This window comes from Ostrinia nubilalis, chromosome W (assembly GCF_963855985.1).
Source record: "Ostrinia nubilalis chromosome W, ilOstNubi1.1, whole genome shotgun sequence".
Taxonomy (NCBI): domain Eukaryota; kingdom Metazoa; phylum Arthropoda; class Insecta; order Lepidoptera; family Crambidae; genus Ostrinia; species Ostrinia nubilalis.
In genome coordinates, this window is record NC_087118.1 from 10,983,923 (window position 1) to 10,992,122 (window position 8,200).

Here is an 8,200-nt window from a genome sequence, read left to right on the forward strand (position 1 = left end):
CAGTTTTTGACTAGCTTTCTTGTGTGAAGGTGCGTTTTGTAGTGCTCGTGAAGTGAACTATGACGCACAGGTGCACAAATGCAAATAAATTTACTAAGACGCGCCTTAAAAATCATGGCCTTTGCTGGTTGATTTTTCGATGGTATCGTGAGTCCGTTTTACTGTGATTAACATAAGATAATAAGGATAGACAACGATATGAGAGTAGGCCTGCAACATTGAAGTGATAGCTCGCCCAATCAGTCGATCAGCTAATCGGCTATCAGCTGTGACGACTGCTGTGAGTTGTTATGACGTGAGTGTAAACAACAAAAAAGTGTGCAGTGGTAGTGAGCGTTGTGTGTGTTGTGTCTCGTGTTCCTGTGCAGAATGAATACACTACAGCTTTGTTGTGTGAGTAAAAAATACAGCATGTTCCATTATGTAAGACGAAATGAATTTTTATTTTTGTTAGAAAATGTAACTTTGTAAAATCATTATAAAACACATACTCAAATTTGGTGAACTTGTTCAGTGTACCGTATAGATGCCCCCATTAAAAGGAATGTAGCTAGTTTAGAAGGACCCTGTATACAATAGCTCTGAATAAGATTTTGGTATTTTTTTAGTAAATGTGTATAACTTACAACTCCTTTTTAACTCTTAAACCTAACAAAATTTTAGTATGTTTTTTTCTCATAGTAGTAGTTGTGGTAGTAGTCCATTCTCCGACCAGGTGTTTAAACACCACCCATTTTCCGGCTTTTCCAGTTGACCAAGAATTTTTCTAATATTTTTCTGTGGATATTTGACCTCTATTTAGAAACATACTAAAAATTTATAAAAATTGACAAGTATAAAAAGTTTCAGGAGTATCTGGGTTAATTATTTTTGATTGTAATTTGTTTTCTTATTAAAATCAGTGCGAAGTAATTTTTGTCTTTTTTAAAAAGTACTTTCCCTCGGGATTCGCTACAATAACATATTCTTTAAAATATTTACTTTCAAAAAATATATAATTCATTGTTATTGTTTTGCTATAAACATTTGAAAACTATTAAAAAACGCCGCCCGCGAATCATTTCCAATGATGCCCCTTGAATCGCCGCGCTTCGCGTAAACGCTCTTAATGCTTTGGCTGATCACAGTTACTTCAAAGAGAGATCCAATGATGATGATGTTGCAGATAATGTTACTATTGTAAGACCAGGTATGTCATAATAACCTCATCTAATATTGTATTATTAGTTAGTACCTACATACTTAATTCTTGTGAAATTCACTTTGATGTTAAATGAATTTACTTCATGAAAGGAGAAATTCGATGGTGCAGTGGCTTAATGCTTTCTGCTGTGATATGATGCTATAAACAGTTGCATTACCTTTCAGATCTTTATCTTATCTTCTTTCTATGTTGACACAACTATTTTTATTTAAGTTGCAATTTTATCTTGTTTACCCTAGTTTTACGAAACAAAATATCTAATAATTGATACTTATCTTAATTATTGTTGTTTCAGACAACCTTCCCTTAAGTGACCACATTTATTGTAAAGGGACATCTGAAGAGCAAAAAAATGATAAAACAGACATGTTTCCTAAGGCAGGTATGTAATAAATAACCACATTTGCTATTATAATCAGTATTGTAATTTTACATCAAATACTTGAATATTTTACTTCTGAAGAATCAACTAAACTGTCTTGAGGAAAAAAAACAATTTAGTTGATTTCTAAATAACACACAACACACAGCCAACTGGACCTACATAGGTACTTGAAATTTGGCACACATATACCTACCTTGAGTATACTAGAGTAGAGATGCACTAAGAAACAATTTTTCGAAATTCCCATAAAATAGGGAATAAACGAGATTTATTTTTTCAAATCTAATGTTATCTCAAAAAACATTCAGGCTAAGCTGCGGGAGACTAGTATATCTGTTACGGTTAATGTGATAAATTGAAAATTATTAATAATAACCGGTTATTATGAATAATTACCGACAGTCGCGGTAAAAGAGATAAATTAATCACATTTAACAGTGATTATTTAATAATTCAACCGTAGTACTAACAAATTTCATAAAAGAGAACAACATCTTGTGTACGTGCTCGTGTACAGCCAAACTTTTGAACGTTTTGATATCATATATTAATATAATTTGGCATAATGAGTTTGGAATGTTTCTTACATAATATTACTTTTCTATGATGCCTATAACATAATGTTTTATTTTAAAGTGAAAAATAGGTTAAGGTGCGGCGGGGGTGGCCCTTGGGCCACCCCTAAGCCGCCTATTTAGTTTTATACACACATAAATGACCTCATATTAATCACATTTACCAAATCATGCGGTAATTATTCATAAAAACCGGCGATTATTCATAATTTTCACATTTATCACTTTGACCGTAACATATCAATAAACTTTAAGGTTAATAAATCAAAGCTTATTAATATTTTTCAGGTCCCAGTTATGATGTACAACCTTCTTGCTCCTATTCTCAAGATGTATCATCTGTTATAAATCCTCAGAAAGGTATGTTTAATCATAGCTTCTGAAACTACATGTGACAATGTTTACTCTATTCTAATCTAGCTTAAATCCCCCTGTACTGCTGTTTATCATTATTTCATTACAAATTTCACTTTGTTTGCAGAAAGTACATCTGATCCATCTTCAATGAAAATGGAAAGCAGTAAGAAAGTCAAGAAGTGTTTTAATCAGAACAGTATGTGGTACTTTTCATAAAATGTATTGTAATATCTTTAATATCAAGACTAGAGATATGTATTTTTAAACCAACAATTTTATTTTTAGAGTCTAAAATTATTAAAAAGTTTTCATCAAAGAAGAAACAATTCATAAAGGATGTCACAAATATTGCTAGCAAAAGCATAGGTGACACAGCAATCCAAAGAATTGAAAAGGCTGTTCTGAATGGAAAGAATGATGCATTGCTGAAGAATTTATTGCTTAAACAAACAAGCACAGACATTTTTACTAATGCAGTTAAAACAATGTAGAAAAAACAAAATGGGGCGTCGATTCACATTGGATGAAAAGTTAATTGCATTAGCATTGATGAAGCAAAGTCCAAAGTCATATAGATTATTAGAAAATATGTTTGCATTACCTAATAAGAGAACTTTGCATAGACTTGCAGAAAATATCAATATACAACCTGGCCTGAATCCAAAAATTTTTGAATTTATTAAACAAAACGAAAAATTGGGATACCCAACAAAAACTTTGCACGATTGTTTTTGATGAAATATCATTAACACCTCATCTGACCTACAATGAGAAAAATGATCAGATTTATGGTTTTGTGGATGTAGCAGGCGAAAGAAAATTGAAGTTTTGCGATCATGCATTGGTGTTCATGGTCAGAGGGATTTGTTCTTCTTGGCGACAAAGTGTAGCTTTTTATTTCTGTGAAGGCACTGTTTCGTCAGCTGCTCTACAGTGTATTTTAAAAAAGCTTATTACTAATATAGCCGAGGCTGGGTTGATTCCTTTGGGACTTGTATGCAACCAAGGATCAACATTTCGAACTGCGATAAAATCTTTGAGGGCGGAAACTGTAAAAATAAGAAGCCATCCGAGAAGGGTAGCTAGGGGTCATTGGACAAAATTCTACGTGCTCACGGACCAGGCTTTAGTATGAATTTTTAGTCTTCCATACTGAATTATAAATTTTACTTTTATGGTTTTAGTTGGTATAATCAGAAACTCTATTTTTTATTAATAAGTTCTGTAGCATGACAAATAAATATTTTAATAATTTTAAGTACATAATATTAATTTCCTTCTTTTGTTTTAGATGGCTCCGTTCACATTTCTGGACATGATTTGAGCGTGTTTTTCGACCCACCCCATCTCCTAAAAGGCTTGAGGAATAATTTTTTAAATAAAGATATATCGGATTTTGACCGTCGGTGTTATTTTTAAAAGGGGCAGAACCGGTGACACTATGGCCATCGGTTCTGCTATTTTGTTGGCTCATGAGAAATACAAAAGAAATGCAAAGAAAACTAATTTAGCAATAATTTTATTTTAGGCATTATCAAAATTACAAGAACAAAAAGAACTAATTTTCAGTAAAAAATATTATTAATTAATTTACAGAAATGCAGGTAATTAATAATTTAATTAATATTCCGATCGACAGAGGAGCAGAGCTTTCGCTTAACAACCGTTCGGTTCGAAAATCCGGAGCGAAGTGAGCGAGTTGCTCCGCTGTCGCTCGGTAGTACGCAGCGCCCCCACTCAACCTCCCACCTCTCGGTGCGGCCGGCCAATGGCGTTGCGCACGCAGTCAATTGAGTTACTTATAAAGTTTTAAAATGAATTAATAAATAACCGGTTATTTTTGTTGGCATGCGTAACTATTTTTAATAATTTTGTTAATTTTAAAAGCTTTAGAAAATGAATAATCGAATTGTTTTTTAAAATCAACAGCCTGCTTTTGCAGTACAATCAAATTGAGTTACTTATTAATTTGCAAAAGCAAGTAATAAATAACTGGTTATTTATGTCTACACATTTAATTATTCTAAAACATTTTGGAAAGCTTTAAAAGCCAATAAAAAAATAAATCGACTTACTTGTCTGAATGTTATCCATTTATGAAACGTGCACTAATAAACAAATTTTAAATTGACACTAAAAATACAAAGTAATTACCAACGCAATTACACGATTGTGGAAAGTGTATTTTGTTATGTGTGTAGTAAGGACGTTTATAAATCACAACACAGTCTTAGGGAAACACCAAACAGTTTATTGACGTCACACACAGAATAACTGTCCACAATAAGAAGGAGTAAGAAGTAGATAGATAACAAGGTCACAAATCACAGTAGAATATCGAAACAGAAATTTACATAAAACTAACTAGGTCACGAATGAATTAAGCGCGCGCGCAATGTTTTTATGAAAAATCGACAGCTGACTAAGATTGACTGGCGCGCGTCAGGCGAACGCGGCGGCTGCGGCGCACGGTGGGCGAGAAATCGACCTCCCCTTTCATAGGATTTTTAAAAAAAAAATTTTACTTTTTGGCACTTTAAAGTATGCAGGTGTTTTGAACACATTATAACATTAAATTAAATAGTATTCACGGGCCTCGTCTCGTCTTGTACACCACATAATGTGTCATTTTGTGTTTCAAATGTATGAAAATGAAAACTAATTACCTCATAACTTTTTCCGGTCTTGCTCGGTCAGGCTGAAACTTTCAGGTATTGTTACCGAGTCTGTAAAGAAGCTGCACGATCTTTTACTTTGATCCCGAACGGTCCCGATTAGGAGTTACGAATGAAAATAACATGCGATTTTTTTCTGATATTCCCGTTTAAATAATGTATTACTTCGGTACGACAGACAGAAAAATAATAAGTATGAGCTAGCTCCATTACACAACAAATACCAAATCACATAAAACAAATGAAAACATACCTATCGTTTGTATATGATAAAATAAAAAATAAAAATTTAAGTTTTAAAGGAAGGCACTATCAATACTGGGTTAATAGTTAAAAATTTTACCATTTGACATTTCAGAATCGTTTCACTGTACATTTTACTGTTGTCAAATGTTTATTGCTTAAAACTTAAAAACAATTTTATTCTTTAACTATCCCCGTAAACTTAAATGAACGTAGGTAATGTTTACAACATTATCTCATCAAATGCGGGTAGTAATTTATTACCATACTGTTAGTGAGGGTATTTAATAACGCTGTACTCTTAATATTTACCCTCGTAATACACTGATAATAATAAAATGTCACTTCACTTATCATTACTGGTACTTAATACCTTAACGTTATCCTTACGCAAATTTTTAATTATTGAAAATGGAAGGGCTTTTTTCTAATCTCGACGTGTTTGTGTACATGAGACAAACATCCTTTAACGCGGACTTGCTGTTTGAAAAAGTGGTCAATTCAGTGAAATTTTCTCTGTCCGAAAAACAGAAGACCGATCTTAAAACATTTTGTGCTACATATACCAGTAATCTTAAGCGAAAATGGAAATCTGCCAACAGCACACTGGACAATTTTAAGGTGAAGTTCGCTGGCTGGTTGGATTCAGAAATTAAATGGCCGGACTTTGTTGTTATAAACGAAGAAATATCTTATATGATGTTGGATAGTGAACTTTCAACTCCTAGTACATCATCCAGTCCTAATGTTCCTCGTAATGTCTCTGTGTCGACATCAACTACTCCATTTAGAGCTCGAAAGAGTTTTGAAGATCTAAGTCCCCTTCAAAAAAGAAGAAGAACTGAAAATCTTATTGCAGAAAATGATTTTGATACGTTAGCTCATGCTCTGGCCAATAAACCAGGAGAAAACCAAAATCAAACGGACTTCGCTGAGTTAGTGAAACATTTAATCAAACACCCTAATGATGCATCAATGCTTCTAGCTTGCCTCAAATCACCAAAGCGATCTTGTCCTGCTGAAAAAGCACTGGGTATGTTGACATCACTAAATTTATCAAAATGGCAATATATTGTATTGAGGCAGATGTTAAAAGATATGGGATGTGATATATTCCCATCTTATGATGCTGTGAGAAATGAGAAAAATGAGTGCTACGTAGAAAAAGAAGGTATGATAATAACAGATACTGGCGTTAAACTTAAACTACAATCTATTTTGGACATTACGGTAAAGAGGCTGTTCAAGACTCTGGAAACAAAAGCAGATGAAAATAAATTGTCTTTGATCAGTAAGTGGGGCTTTGATGGTGCATCTGGACACAGTAACTACAAGCAGACTATGGAAGGTGATGATTCCAGCATATTCATGTGTTCATTTGTACCATTGAAAATGGTACGAGATGATACTGCTGAAATTATATGGGAAAATCCCAAAGCCTCCTCAACTTTTTATTGCCGGCCTATTTATTTTAAATTTGCCAAGGAAAATGATTTAAACATTAAAGAAGAAATGACAAAAATTGAAACAGAAATTTCAGCTTTACAGCCATCAGTTGACGGAAGTGCAAAGGTGAACCATAAACTGCATATGACCATGATAGATGGCAAGATAACCTCACACTTATCAGATACCTCCACAGCGACATGCGATATCTGTAAAGCAAAACCGAGCGAAATGAATAACCTCGACATGGTATTGCAGAGACACCATTCTGTGGATATGTTTAAATTTGGCCTATCTTCCCTTCATGCACGAATTAGATGTATGGAATGTATCTTACATGTTGCTTACCGCCTTGCTTTTAAGCAATGGCAAGCTAAAGGAGAGAATTTGAAGTCACAATTAGCTAGCAAGAAAAAAAACCATTCAAGATAAATTTCGAGCTGAAATGGGATTGCTCGTGGACGTGGTTAAACAAGGTGCAGGGAATTCCAATGACGGGAACACTGCGAGAAGGTTTTTTGCAAATCCTGGGGCAACTGCACAAATTACGGGAGTGGATGAGGAACTCATAAAGAGATTTGGTGTGATTCTTCAAGTAATATCTTGTGGAGAGTATGTTGATGTGGAAAAGTTCCGTGAATATTGTGCTACAACAGCTCGAAGATATGTCGAGCTCTATGCTTGGTATTATATGCCGGCAAGCGTGCATAAATTACTCCTGCATGGTGCTGAAATAATTGAGCACAACAATTTTATTCCAATCGGCAAACTCTCTGAAGAGGCATCTGAAGCACGGAACAAAGATTTTAAGAAATTCAGAACCTTCCACTCTCGTAAGACCAGTAGGATTGCTACAAATGAGGATATCATCCATAATTTATTAATATCTTCTGACCCATACCTGTCTAGTTTTAGACCTAAGATGAGTCAGATTCGTAATAAACCTCTTTCAGATGAAGCCAAATTGTTATTAAATCATAGTGTAACTAAGGCAAATATTGAATTTGTAGATATAGGGAACCTGTCTGACTGTGACACTGATTAATTTATTGCTTTTTCGATTTTTCATTATGTTATTTGTGAAACTTGATATCTTTTTAATTACAGCAATTTTCAAGTGTACTCTATTTTTTTCTCATCGATAGATGATTTTCCTTAAAATTAAAATACAAACACAAGGTACAAACACACGTACATAAATATAAACACACACACAATATTTAAGTTTTTAAAACATTCACATCCAAATATGGATGTTAAGTTTTGATTCATAACTTCTGATCGGGACCGTTCGGGATCGAGGTAAAATATTACA

At 33.7% G+C, this 8,200-nt stretch overlaps 1 long non-coding RNA gene across 1 annotated transcript; it reads left to right on the plus strand.

Annotated features, from left to right (window-relative positions):
- Positions 1-1,104: 1,104 nt before the first annotated feature.
- Positions 1,105-3,578, plus strand: LOC135086285 (uncharacterized). Its single transcript, XR_010260375.1, has 4 exons — positions 1,105-1,189; positions 1,500-1,586; positions 2,453-2,524; positions 2,646-3,578. It is a non-coding gene; the product is annotated as an uncharacterized LOC135086285 (long non-coding RNA).
- The last annotated feature ends 4,622 nt before the right edge of the window (positions 3,579-8,200 follow it).